The sequence below is a fragment of the Condylura cristata genome, unplaced genomic scaffold (genome assembly GCF_000260355.1).
Source record: "Condylura cristata isolate star-nosed mole 26May11 unplaced genomic scaffold, ConCri1.0 scaffold00028, whole genome shotgun sequence".
In the NCBI taxonomy this organism is placed as follows: domain Eukaryota; kingdom Metazoa; phylum Chordata; class Mammalia; order Eulipotyphla; family Talpidae; genus Condylura; species Condylura cristata.
In genome coordinates, this window is record NW_004567129.1 from 5,305,569 (window position 1) to 5,318,634 (window position 13,066).

Genomic DNA, 13,066 nt, shown 5'->3' on the forward strand with positions numbered 1-13,066 from the left:
TTTTTTTTTTTTTTAAATTCTGCTCTCAAAATATTTGAAGCTAGAAAATTCCTAATCCAAGGACCCCGGAAATACCCTGTCTTCCTTAATGGTGTCATAATTTTACCATACACCTTTTTTAAAATATTTTTTAATTGAGATGATGGTTTACAACACTGTGTATAATTAGGGGAGTAGACCGATCTCTCTTCAGATGTGTGTCGCAACAGGAAGTCCACCACTAAAGCACCAATAACATTCTACCTTAGTCCATCAAATTCCCCTTTTGTTCTTACTCCCCTTTCCTCCTCTCTCTCCTATCCTCTACTCCACAGGTTTCTAGGTATATTTTCATTTGGTTGTGTCTGTCCCTTTGCTTACTTTCTTTATATTCACATACGAATAATTATCTGCGATTTGTCTCACCCTTCTGAGTTATTTTGCAGCGTAAAATCCATTCTAGTTTATTCATATAACAAAAGGTAAAAACTCATCCTTTTTTTAGCTGAGTAGTATTCCACTGTGTATATACACACCTTCTGTGTCCACTCACTTGTCCTTGGAAGTGGAGGTTGTTTCTCTACTTAGTTATTGTAAATTGTGCTTCTGTGAATAGAGCAGTGGATATAAATTGTGCTTTTGTGAACAGGGGAGTGCATATTTGCCTTGGAGTTGGAAATTTTATATGCTTCCAGTAGACTCCAGGGTCTAACAGATGCCTTTAACTGGGCTTTCACTATTGGCTGGGTCATATGTTGGCTGCTACTTGATAGTAAAAAGTCAACAGTAGGTTTCTCTCCATTGTGTTGCAGGCTCAGTTCTTTGGCTGAGATAAGAAAGTCTGATGTGAAACTGGACTTCTAGGGAGTCAGCTAAGATGTCAGCATGCAGAGCAGCAGGCCTGCCCAGGGAACTCTACAAAGGCTGCCCAGAGAGAATGGCCTCTTCATGCCCCCTCCCCCCCCCAGGAGTCTAGGACTCAAGTTTGTGGATCACTGCTTTCTAAGCCTCAATAAACTCCAGCCACCCCCAAGCACAGAAACACCACACAGGAAACACATTTGGAAAAGACTTCCCTCTTGGGCTCAGGGATAAATTTGATTCCTGCCTTTATGGGAACTGTTGTTTTCAATCTTGTAAGGAAGTAAAACTGACACTTCCTAAAAGCATACTTGCCAGGGTGGGAGGCAATGAGATCCTTTGTGTGATCCTTATAGAGAAAGAGAAATTCAGATCTAAATTAGGGACTACTGAGGTCCTAGGCTCTCATAGAGTCATCTCTCCTAATTGCCTTGGTAGTATGTCTGTTAAAATTAAATAAGGTTTAAATAGGGTCTAGGGAAGGTCCATGAGGGAGTCACAAAAATGACTAAAAGGTTGTAAAATTGGGACATATGGATAGTGGAATTGGGGGATTATTTATCCTGAGAAAGAGAAGACTGAGGAGGGACATATAAAGACTTCATACTAGATTAATTATGTAAATAAGCAGACACCCAACTGGCCTGGAATCTTAAGCATTTAGCAAGGAGTTTTGAGGGGGGTTACTAGTAGTATTAAAATCATTAGTTGGCTGCACTGATTTCTATGAGGTTCATTTTTGCTGGGTAATACAAGTTCTGGATATGCCAAGTCTGTCATAATGGACCCAAACACCACCCACTAAAACTCATTTCCAGCTAAGGGAGTACTGAAGACCATTTTTCCTTGTATGTTACCAGAAGTTGTGGCCTCACAGGGCTTCCTTGTGTGGTGGCAGGCTCAGGATTCTGCTGCCCCCATACAGAGGTGTTGGAAAGAACATCTCCTGGACAGATGAGCTGAGCTTGGTCAGGGGCTGCACAGGTGTCATTGCTCAGGAGAGTCTGGTCTGTTTCCTAAACACACCACAGGCAGTCAGCCTGGTTTCATCTAACTGAACTCCACAGCCCTGCGTTCTGATCTTAAACACAGAGATGCAGAAGAAGGGCATGGTACAGGTTCTTGTGAGCACAGGGAATATTTACTGAACACCTGTCCTGCTTCAGGGGCTCTACTCAGGACTTCCAAAGTACACAATAAAATCTCATTTAATGCTCACAAAAGTCTTTTAAAAGAGAAACTATTGTTTTCCCCTTTTTTGCCTCCAGAGAATCTTTCAAAGAGAATAACTAATTTTTACTGAAGGGTGCCCTCCCTGGTGGTGCAACAGGTTAAAGCACAGCACTATCAAGCTATAGCAGTCACTGCAGCACAAATTCAATCCCCAGCCAAGAGGGTGACCCACGTGGCATGGCAGACTTCTCTTGACCCACCCACTGCTCCCCTCAGCAGAGTATTTCAGTACATCTGCCTGTTCTGCTCCCCACTCTGTCTCTGGTGAATCCTCTCTGTATATATAAAATAAATAAATCTTTAAAAAAAAAAACTTTTGTTGAAGATCAAAGAACCAGTAAGTGCCTTGGCAAGAGTTGAATCTATGCTTTATATATCTATACCTATATATGTATCTATATCTATCTATCTATCTATCTATCTATCTATCTATCTATCTATCTATCTATCTATCTATCTCTATATATATACAGAGATATATACATATATAATATGTATGTATGTATGTATGTGTGTATATGAATATCCAGACTCTATTGTTATTCTGATTGTTTAATGCCAAATTGCACTGGTTGTAAATATGTCCATGCTTACTGGTTTCCTACAGATGTTTATCGTGTCCTCTCCTCATTTGCCATTACCACAACAAAGTACCTCCACTGACCCTGAATATATACCTCATTAGAAATGGTTTTTGTTCAGTTAATGGGAAAATAAAATCAAGCAAGGAATCAGTGTTAATTAGTTTAGCTCAAGACAATGAAATTAACTACTTGACTAAATTATTGTAACTTAAGAGTTTATGCTTTAGGAAGCAAAGCAACCGCCTATGACAAAAACTATTTTCCTGCAGAACAAGGAATGTAATACATTCTAGTCGTAGTCCAATCTAGGGCTTCTGTGACATTCCTTGAGTTAAGGATCTTTTTCCTGTTGATATAAAATAACTCACTAAATGTAGACCTAAAGGCAAACTCATTTTCTAACTTATGAATAAAGGTCAAAATTAAATAGCCAGAAAAAAATAAAAAAGATTTGGTTTGAAAAATATCATCAGCATATGTACCTAATTCATTGAGAACATTCTAAAATAAAAATGTTTCCTGTTCTTCCAAACATTATCTTGAATTGTAAATTCCTACAACCACTTTGCATGATCTGAACCCACTTAGCATTCAGTCTCTCCATCTCTCCTCCTTTCTAACTGCTGGGCAATCACAGGTTCTCACTGCTACAGGGTTAATGACTGACTCCTTCTTAGCCTTATGAGACCACACAACTCCCCTATAGTCACTCCTATCACCTATTTCTGTCCCTTTAGAAGAGAAGGTGAGGATTGCCCTTATCTTGTTGTTTACTTGTTTACCACACTTACAGTGTGTAAGTGTGTCTCCAGTGACTCAAATGCTGCCTGGCTGAATAACAGGGTTGCTGGTAGAAAGAAGAACAGAGGACAAGAAAGAAAAAGAGAGAAAGGGAAGGAAGGCAGAAAGACATTAACAGACAGGAAGGGGAAAGGAGACAGAATAGAGAAAGAGAGGAAGGGAGGAAAAGAAGGATGGTGGGAGAGAGGAAAGAATAAAGGAAGGGTCAGGGAATGAGGAAGGATAAAAATGAGTATAAACATCACTCTTGATCGGAATTGAGGGGTGCACCCCACAAAGAAATAATCCACTGAATCTATTAAACAGTACACCAGATCACTAAAGCATGTTGAAGAAGCATCTACACTTTCCTAATTAAGTCAGAATTCACTTAGCAGAGGAAGGCTGATATCATGCAGAATGATTAAATGAAAAGCACAAGCAAGTACATCTTCTTTCTAAAAATATGTACAGCTGACAAAAGCAAAGCTCTTAGACCATGATTGATTTTTTTAAGTCTTTAAATTTTGACTAGGTTTGAATGAAATATTTGCAAGGAAGAAGCAAACATGTACTGAAATATGTCCCCACCAAACACCTGCCCCCCAAAAAATTAACAGAGAGGAAAATTTATTAATTTTTTGAATGAGTTTTGGGATTACTAGCCCGGTGAGATTCCCACTGCTGAAATGAGGCTGACTCTTCACAATCACAATGTAGTTGAGGAAGATTCAGATGGGGACGGCAGGAAGCCGAGCTAATTTCCGGGAACCCACATTGCTTCACACATGTACCACTAGAGGCGATTGTAGGGTTCTGCTAATGAGACATTGTAATAGCATATTGAATTCTAATTGTTACATCTCTGAACATCCTTCTTCTAGAGAAGAGGGAGGAAATTAAATCTTAAATAAAAAATACACTGGATATCTCAGTTGTACTTTCAAAAACAAGGTTTCCTTCTCTTGTATTGATACATACCTGACAACACATCATGAAATAATGACCTAGAAGAACTTATTTGTTTGGATTCTACTGTATTTGTGGTCAGCAAGATTTTTGCTATCCCTGGTTTATTCTTGATAAATTGCAGGTTTTCACACAAGTGTATAGTGAGTCTCACTGGTGCCCATGAGAATAGAAAGAAGAAAGCATTTATTTGCCCATCCAGCAAGCAAAACGCAGTCATTTTGTGCATCTGTGCTGCTGAATTCTCTTTCCTCATGATCCAGCAAGGCATTGCCTCCTCCAGAATATCTCTATCTTCCTCCCTGGTCTGCACTGGCTCTCTCCCAGTAGACAGTGCTTAATTAAACTGTTAACATTAATAAATCTTTATTACCTTACTACTATATGCCATGAACTCTGATAAGCAGTTCAGGCACTATCCCATTTGTTTCACACAACCCATGATCTAGCTATTTTTCTAAGTCTTTAGCAAATGAAGAAACTGAACTATGGAAGTTAAGGAATTGAGTCAATTTAGTACAAAGCAGGGGCTAAAGAACCCTGGCTCTCTGATCCATATCCTTGCTTCTGGGTAGCTGATCCCTGTTTCTTCCTTTTGGAACCACCAGGTCAGGACAAGAAATCCATCCATGCCTAATTCTGCTTTCTTGAAACAACTCCACTCAGTCCCCATCCTGGACCAGTGCCAACCTCCAGGCACTGATTTGCTAGTCTGACTCTTTTAATTAAATTTTAAGATATGTGGGAATAGAAAACGGCCTTAGACACCCTTGTACTTCCAGCACATGGTCATTGTCAGTGTACAGTGAATGAATGGAAGGGACATCTACCCAAAATGTTGAAGTATTGTTTGAATAAAATGGAATAAAAATGCAATAACTTAACAGGCAAGAATGTCAAAGCAGTCTCCATGGACACAGCCTTAATTTTTCATTCAGTAACATCTATAATTCAAACTTGAGTTCAGCAAGACAGATGCCCGAATCTATGCAGTCAAACCACACTAAAAGCATCATGACCCCAGAGCCTCCTCTGGCCTTAGGGCTGCCTCCACTGAGCTAAGGGCTGCCTACTCCATTTCACGCCTTTATTTGTCTGTGACTTGCAATGTGAAAATTTAGGTATATTCAAGCCACACTGCCAGCCTCTTTCAAAGGATTTTTTTCAACTACGGCAGTATGATGGGGTTTTTTGTTTGTTTTTTTGGCTGGGGAGGAGGGAGTTGTATTGTGCTGTTGTAAAGGGGGGCTACAGAGAAAGGAGAAATATGGAATACCTTGAAATATAAATTGGAAACAGATAAAAGGGAAGGTAAATGCAGAGGCATCCATAACTAGGCATTTTTCAGGCATTTCTGAAGCCACAGATGCTGGACAGGATTACATTCTGAGCCAGGGTAGTGATCTCTGGGAAGAGAGTGAACACTGCCATAATGAATGTCCTGTGTGTGGGCAGAACAGAAGTGGGAAGCATAAGGCAAAATCTATGAGGTGGTATTTGAGAGGAGTGCAGGTCGTTTTCTTATAGTTCACCTAACGTTTTACAGTGTTTATTTCTGGTAGAGAATGCTCAACCTTAGTTGTTGAGTGCAAGCAACGTATATAGGAGGTGATTTCAGGAGGCAGTGCTGCAGAAATGATAAGGGGATGGGAAGGAAGTTGCTACAACATCATCAGTCTAGTTACTACTATGGGAAAGAGTGGCTTAGTCTCTCGGGGAACTCAGAAATGGTGGGGGACTCAGAGGTGTGCCTCCAAAGGAGTGAGGTTATTGCTCTTGTTATCTTCCAATTCCTGTTCATTCCTGGTCCAGGGCTCTCCATCTCTTGTGCCCTTCCCTGCTTGCAGGCTGAGGAATCTCCTGCAGCCCAAACAGGCACTCAGGTGGAATGTCTCCAGGGTTGGCAGTGAGGCACTCCCAGAGGGAGTGTTAAGTAAGGGCTGAAGATGAGTGGGACACTGACCCAAACCGGGTGTGTGGTAACCATGAATTATGTTACATACAACTTACTATAAACTATTGTCTGTTTGTGTGTACAGATATGCAGGTACACACAAACATATAAAACACACATGGGCACAATTATCTGAGTACATAACTGTTTTTATGAATGAAGGGAAGCCAAAACTGCTCATGTGTTAGCCACTGTCCTAGGAATGGGGACACACTATGACCAAGCTGAACTCCATCCCAAAGCACACAGAGCTTACATTACAATCCAGAGACACAGAAATCTATAAATCCACAGAGAGGAATCAGGCTAAATGCAATCAAGAAACTGGGAAGCAAGAGAAGGCCTCAAGGTGAAAGTAAAGTTCTTGCTGAGATGTGACTGATACGGAGCCAGGTAAGTAAAGGTATAGAACTGAGGCTTCCAGGCGGAGGAAACAAAATACATACAGCCCTAAGTTAGGAAGATGCTTTTTAAATATTTTTAAATTTTATATTTGCAAGTTTTCTGCAGTGTTTACATATTGTTAAAGTCAGGGAAGAATATACAACATAATTACTTTTAAAATGTTCATTGAAAAAAAGAAAGGTCAAATTAATACTTTATTGATTGTTAGAAATTTGACTGATACAACATTCCAAAACTGGTCGTCGGCTAGAAATCAGAAAACCTCCATTAACTTCTCTTAATGGATGGCAAGTACAGAATCAATCAATAAGTAGTTACGGAGCTCACACTGTATAAGAGGCACTGAGTTTGCGCCCCGGGGAGCACTGAAATGGGCAAGACAGCGACTAGCTGTCTATGTCTAGTAGAGGTGGGCATCACAGGGAACCAATTCTGTGTGTCCTTATTTCATGATAAGAACCATAACAGAGTAGAGATCATACATCTGAGAGTAATCCAGGCTAAAGAGAAGAGGCAAGTTTAAGAAGGTTTTTTGAGGTAGGGGACACCTGACCTGGGCTTACAGACTGAGCCATTGCTGCAGTGGGTGCTGCAGTGGGTGCTGCAGCAATGAAACAGTACGGATCAGGGAGACAGAGGAAAACTGCAGCAGCCATAGGGGCTGAGTCATTACAGTGACCAAAGACTCTGGTCTCCAGCATTCAGGAACAGACAACCAGATGGGGGGCCTCCCTGATGGCGCAAAGGGTTATGTCTCAGCACTATGAAGATATCCGCAGCCACTGCAGCATGAGTTTGATCCCCAGGCTGTAACTGACCCACACAGCACAGCAGACCTCTCCCGTCTCACTCGCTGCTCTTCTCAGCAGTGTGTTTCAGTAGATCTACCTGTTCTGCTCCCCACTGTATCTCCAGTAAATCCTCTCACTACCACTTCACCTAGCTCTGGCCTACCCCCCAGCTTTCGTATGCCAGCCACTCATCTCTTTTCCTGCTTCTGATAACAATGCTCCAACTTCCTTGGGGAGCAACCCCTCTCCCATGTCTATAATTTAAATTGATGTAGTTGGAAAGAGATAACTCTTCTAAGGCTCAATATCTCTCTCTGCCTTCAGAAGAAGGCATGTGACTAAGACCTGGCCAGCCAGTGTATCCTATCCCATAGCAAATGGTTGAAGAATGGATTCATTACATACTTAGTCAATGAAATTTAGTTCAGAAGTTTGTATCAAATGTGCTGGGAAAAGAGAACACCTCTCTACGCTGGAGCTGCTGGGTCACCATGTATGTATGGGTCACTAACAAAGAGGGAAGGACTGCAGAGAGGTGTGTGAATAAGACATTTTCCTGATAACAACGTTTAAGGTCTATTTGTGAAGGAAAGAAACTTAAGTCAATTCTAGGTTTTCCTGTTGTAGAACCTGAAGAAACTCCTATCTCTTTCTCTTCATAGCACTGCCTCATTGTAACTACTGAAAGAAAATGTCTGAAAAATTCTCAAAGAGTAAGTATTCACAAATGTGGAGAGTCTTGGTAATAGTCATGGCACTGAGAATTGGGAGAGGAAAGAGGACAAGGTAGAGACATTCAGCACAGGCAGAAAGCAATGCTTACAGTGGTGCCTGTGATGCTTGGTGAGGGGAAAAATAAATAAATAAAGACCAGACACCATAAAGAGAAGCAATCCACAGTATCGTCTTTGGTCATTTTAGAGATTGGTTTAGTGTTCTGAATAGTAATCATTGTGGAGGATCACAAGGCTTGATGTATGGGGAAGTCATACTGGAAAGCAATTAAAATGTATCCTGTCAGCAATACCATCAGTGAGATCTTTCATGAGGGCAGCATAGAGAGTAAGGTTCAAAATGGAATGAGAAGCTGTAATGTTCTGACAGTGGCTTTCACTAGCTGCTTGCAAAATTCTACAATGAATTAACATCTCAGAACTTGAGAAACAATTAAGCTTAACCCACAGTCTTGAGCTTCTAATTCTCAAGGATAGATATCATGTAATTACTAGCCCTGATTTTTAAGATGATTATCTTCCTTAAAACACTGAGGTTTGAAGTGATTGCTTGAAAAACATTTAAAAAAAAAGTTTATGTTCATTTGTATGTCATGTAAGTCTGCACAGGAGGAGCCTCCTGGTTTCTGGGATAGAGTGTTGGGGATATGCTCGTGGTAGTCATTCTCAAAGTGTGTCCCACAGAATGCAGTAGTACCCTCTTGTCTGCAGTTTCACTTTCTGCTGTCTCAGTTTGCACAGCCAACTGCCCTTAAGATATTCCTTATAATCAGAACCTTTGGAGAGAAAAAGAACACAGTGATAAAGCCTTTATCACTGTACATAGTTATAGCTGTTCTATTTTACTATTAGTTGTTGTTAATCTCTCATTGTGCCTGATTTATAGATAAGACTTTATCACAGGTATGCATGTATGGGTCTATATAGTGTTTAATACACACCTCCACTGGGGGTCTTGGGACATATCCCTGTCGAAAAGGGTAGACTACTACATTAGCAACTGGGTTGCTCTCCAGACAAAAGGGTTCTGTGGCCCAGTAGATTTGGAAAACACTGCTTACTCTACATCAACATTTGCATATTAAAGGCTCTAAGAAACCCTGCAAGACACAAATTATGTAATTATGTGTAACATAGGGGTCCCCACATATGTGTGTTATAACATTTCTTTGCATCTTGAGGACTAATATTCATAAAGCATACTTTTGGTAGCCCTAGAATAGCTTCCATAGATCACGCTTATAAAATAAGCTGAGTTACAGTAAGCCAATCTTAGCCAATTTAGGATAAATGAACAAAGCTTTCTGTTTGGCAGTTTTCAAACAAGTACCCAGTTAACTATTTAAGTAGCTGATTTCCCTTTTTCTGAGTATTTTAGAGACACTGAGTCCATACCAACTACATGGACCTCACATTCTGTATTATTTACTGTTCATGACTAGATTGGACATTCTGCTCACAACAGCTAAATGATACTGGGTTGAACATAATATTCTGTTGTGTTTTTTCTGTGACATTTTTTAAAGTCATGGGTAGAAGGAAGAATGCTAAAAGTTCTATTTGGTGCTCTAGGTAGAAATAAGCAAAATGTGTATACTGATTACATGTTTTAAATGCCATAATCACTATGAAAACTTGTTTTAAACACATTTCCTTAACTTCATTTCTAAATGCTTCTTGGCAGAGAGGACCTTTATGGAAAGCAGGTTAGGAAATGTTTGGAGGGTGTCCAGGCTAAAAAAAGGTGGAGGCGGAGATGGTACCTGTGAGCCAGTCTCACTTTCTGGACTTGCTTTACAATCAAGCTCATCCCTGCCATGGTGTGTGGAAAGTCACACAATGAGGAAACTCCCTTCCCACTTGACTAGTGAGTGTGTCACTGTATTCATGCTGACAATCCTCTTAGAAGCTAAGCTCAGACTCAATGGAAGGAGCAGCTGTGCCTAGCAGGACAACTCTAGCAAGATCCACAGCCCTCCAGGCCTCAGGTCACCTGCAGCTGAACTGCACGCTCATCAAATCAGTTCACATCTCTCCCCATAGGAAAAGAGAAGACATTAGCAATGTCTACCTTCAACAGCCAGAGTAGTGTGAGGATCAAATCAGGTAACAGATGTGAATATGTTTTGTAAACAGAACATGATCAATTGTAGTATGAAGATTACTTTTAAAACCAGGGGCCAACTATGACCCAGGGGCAAAATCTGTCCTGTGTCTGGTCTTTGAACAATCTGTAAGCTAGGACACCTATCTGCATTTCCCTACAGGAGTTCTGATGTTGTCGCTACCACCTGCATGAACAAGTCTGATTTTGCACATTTGTTGGCAATCAGTCAAAACTGCAGAAACCTACTACATGTTGAAGATGGCATCCATGGTGCCATGTCAAAGACCTTATGAATTTTAGAATTTCTTACAATTGAAAAAATTGTGTTCTTGTCAATGTTTACTTTTGAACATGAAGTTTATTTCTTCTCTAACTTGTTAATTTATGTTGCATAGTTTATGCTTTTCTACTTTAGTAGAAAATAGCTCTCAATTTCTGATAAATCTAGAATGACTAACACTTGTTTTTTAGTTTTTGTTTCCTATGACATGACTGTGGATGGAAACAATTGCACATGCAACACAACTGTTTTCATGCAAAGTGTTTGTCGTCGTTTACATCATTTCTTTTCTGACTGGGGAGCAGTCTAAAGATTTCATCACAGCCTCAAAAGGTCTTTGATGACCAAAGGATTAACAATCACACATGCAGGATTTTCCCTTGTCAATCAACCTACTTCTGATAGAGTAGATGTCACCTGTATTTTAGGCTCAAGAGAAGGAAAAAGTAACTCCCAGAAAAGCATTAGAAAGGCTTAGTGTTGTGGAAAGAATTGACAAATGTGTGCAGATAAAGAACATATTTGGCAGGCTAGTAGATTTGGGACATTTATCTGCAAGGCTGCTTTAAATGGGTTATGGTTGATTTAATTCTGTGTTTAATGTCACTCAATATCTTGCATGTAATCTGTTAAAAATTAAATGTACTCTCTTATAAATCCAAAAGTTGTTCAGCTCAATTTTGTCAGGCTGCAGCACATAGTGTTGCACCTTCACATTCAGGTCTCCCGCTGTTCCTGCTCTACGGAGAATCAATCAGTGACCTAACAACCATGTACTTGCAGGAATTCAGACAGGTGCTTTGACCACAGGTCAGCAACTCAGCTTCCTATCCCTTCCTATCCCTGAATAAGATGTTCGGAGGCTTGCGTGGGCCCAGACAAAGGGTACCTAACCCAGCAATGCTGTCAGATTTTCCTCTTCCAGACTAACTCCAAAGCTACTTTGGGAGCAACATACCCCAAGCCAATGGAAGGTAGGAGATCCGCGTTTCTCCTGCTCAGCCCTGTAGCCCTGCTAACAGGTGGAGGCAATGTAGGGATAGGCTAAAGGAGAGGATAAAAAGTGGAGTTAAACCCCTTCTGAGCACCCACATAATGAGCAGGAAACCAAGAATTAGATACAAACAAAATCCTTACTTTTATATAAATTATATAAATTGTAGGTATTTGAGGGGGTACAAAAATACTTAAAGGAAAAGTTTAGACTATTATACATATCTAATGTGCAGATAGAAAAAGACATGTCCTAGCAATTTGTAAAAACTAGAGAAATAAAAACAAACCATTCTTCTTTCTTGTGCCCATGACAGACATCACCAGGATTCCTTCCTATTTAGCCCAGGATTCCTTCCTCTTTAGCCTAAATATGACACTGGAATCTTCTTTTAAGCACCTACCGGGTAGCCATTACCCTCAGTCTGGCTTATGAGATGAATCCTGTTCACCTGATTCACTGGTTCAAAGGATGCTGAAATGTTTAGTGGTCACAAACCTGAGGATGTGGCACTAGTGCACCATCGTGAGAAAGGGAAGCTGCCAACAGGTGTCCCCTGCACACACACAGATATGGTCTCCTCCCTCCTCTCTTTTTTACCCTAGGGTAACCCTCAGGGAATATTTTTTGAATGGATGAAGGTATGTATCACATTAGTGGTTCCTCATGCAGCAGAAAGGTATGGAAGTGGGAAAATTCACACATAAAAAAAAAAAAGCATATTGAAAGAGTTTAGGAAGAGCTGGGAATTGGCCCAAAGAAGGAAAAGGAGGGAGGGGATATTCAGTTTAATAGTCTCAGTATAATCATAGGATAAATAAAGTTGAGATAAAAAAGCCTCCTTCTCATCCCTGCAAGCCATTGATTCAGCTAAAAAGGCAATTACCGAAGAAGAATATGAATATTGTCTATCTCTCTGAGACAGAAAAAAAGTGCTGAATGTTGCAATGATAGTGAGCAGTCCATAAAAAAAAAAACTTAGGACGGTGAAATTTCAAAGTCTGCCTGTCACATTTTATTATAAGTAGCTCAAATAACTCTGTTCAATCTCATCTGCTTGGAGTCAAACTCTATTTTTTATTGTAAAGGAGAAGGCTAAGACATTTTTTGTAAAACTATCCATAACTGGTAGTTGTCACATAAACTTTTCTGCATACATAGTACTATATATTTGTGAATAAATTAATTAAGAGAAAGCATTGTTGAGCACCTACTAAGTGCCAGGCAAGGAATTTTTATGATGATACTGTATTACTTTTATCCAGATGTAGCAATTAAGACTACAAGTGTGCTCATCGTACTTACTCAGGGCCACATACTTAATGAATAAATGACAACATTTTAAACCAGATCCTCACTGTATTTTGGTGTGGCCCACGAAGTCACAGATGGGGA

General features: G+C 40.2%; 1 protein-coding gene across 1 annotated transcript in view; it reads right to left on the reverse strand.

The window, feature by feature from the left end:
* Window positions 1–13,066, reverse strand: part of CDH13 (cadherin 13) — a 921,815-nt gene that overhangs the window by 840,489 nt on the left and 68,260 nt on the right. The window lies entirely within an intron of this gene.